The sequence below is a fragment of the Lepidothrix coronata genome, unplaced genomic scaffold (genome assembly GCF_001604755.1).
Source record: "Lepidothrix coronata isolate B3197 unplaced genomic scaffold, Lepidothrix_coronata-1.0 Scaffold95, whole genome shotgun sequence".
In the NCBI taxonomy this organism is placed as follows: Eukaryota; Metazoa; Chordata; class Aves; order Passeriformes; family Pipridae; genus Lepidothrix; species Lepidothrix coronata.
In genome coordinates, this window is record NW_016690275.1 from 724,743 (window position 1) to 726,030 (window position 1,288).

Here is a 1,288-nt window from a genome sequence, read left to right on the forward strand (position 1 = left end):
TTGCTTTATTGGAAATAAAGGAGGAAGATGGTCAACCTCTCAAGTGTTACAGAAATGTGAAGTGACTTGAACTCAAAACTACTTAGATGTGTTATGTAGCAACATAAGCTTTAAATGCTTGTTTTTTTAAAACAATGGGATCCAATAAATGATAAAGACCAGCTTTAAATGCTTGTTTTTTTTTAAAACAATGGGATCCAATAAATGATACAGACCAGCTTTAAATGCTTGTTTTTTTAAAACAATGGGATCCAATAAATGATACAGACCAGTTACTGAGGGAGGCACATTTACATCAGTTGTAGCTAGTTCATTTTCCAGAAAGCTGGAAACAATCTTTTCTTTCTTTTCCAGACTGTGAGTTTGTGAATGCAATGTAACTTCTTCTACACATGGGTCCATTCTTATGCTTTCATTATTTATTCAACACTCATATGAAAATACTGTAACTGGCCTAAGCATCTTAGCATTCTTACATCATATTACCTTGAATAACTGAATATTCAGCAATGTATATACATTGAACCTGAAGTGGCTGGTGTATCAGCAGTGATAAAGAACATGAGATAAAGATACAGATAGTTCAGTGGTTGACATATTTATCCACATAAGCTGTTCCTGTCTATTAGCTATAAGGAGAAGATTTAACATACAATTTAAATCAATCACTGCACAGAGAGGAATGTGAATTCTATTGTTTCAGGATAGCTTATTGTGTTTCATCTTGAAAAAAGAGAAAGATATTGTTAATACATATAATAATCCGCTTTCAGGATGTGTCCTACTATTATATTTCTGCACTAAAGAATCAAATTCATCTCCAAATTCAGACAACCCCAAACCATCTATAAAAGCATTATTATAGCTTGGTAATTGAAAAACACCCTAAAAACATACTGAAATTATGTTTGGCCTGGTTTCCATACATATCAAAGAGGAGAGATGATTCCTGGCATACCTGGAATCTGTATTTTGAACAAGGTGTTTGCCAGCTGGCTCTTCACATTCTGTAGCAAGTCTGTGCATTACTTTAGCAAATGTACTGAACTAGACCCCCTTGAACATTACAAAACCCATCACTGTAATAACAAAACAAACTACTTTATTTGGTGGACCTAGCAGTTTCAAGTGTAATCAGGAAGTAAATTATAAAAAAAATATTGTCTTGATCTTGAAATTCATAAATAAAGATGTGTGAAACTCGGAAACTATCAACACAGCAAATTTCTTCCGTTCCTCCCCCACCGTTCACATCGCAGAAAAACATTTTACTTTGCTCGCAAGCGTT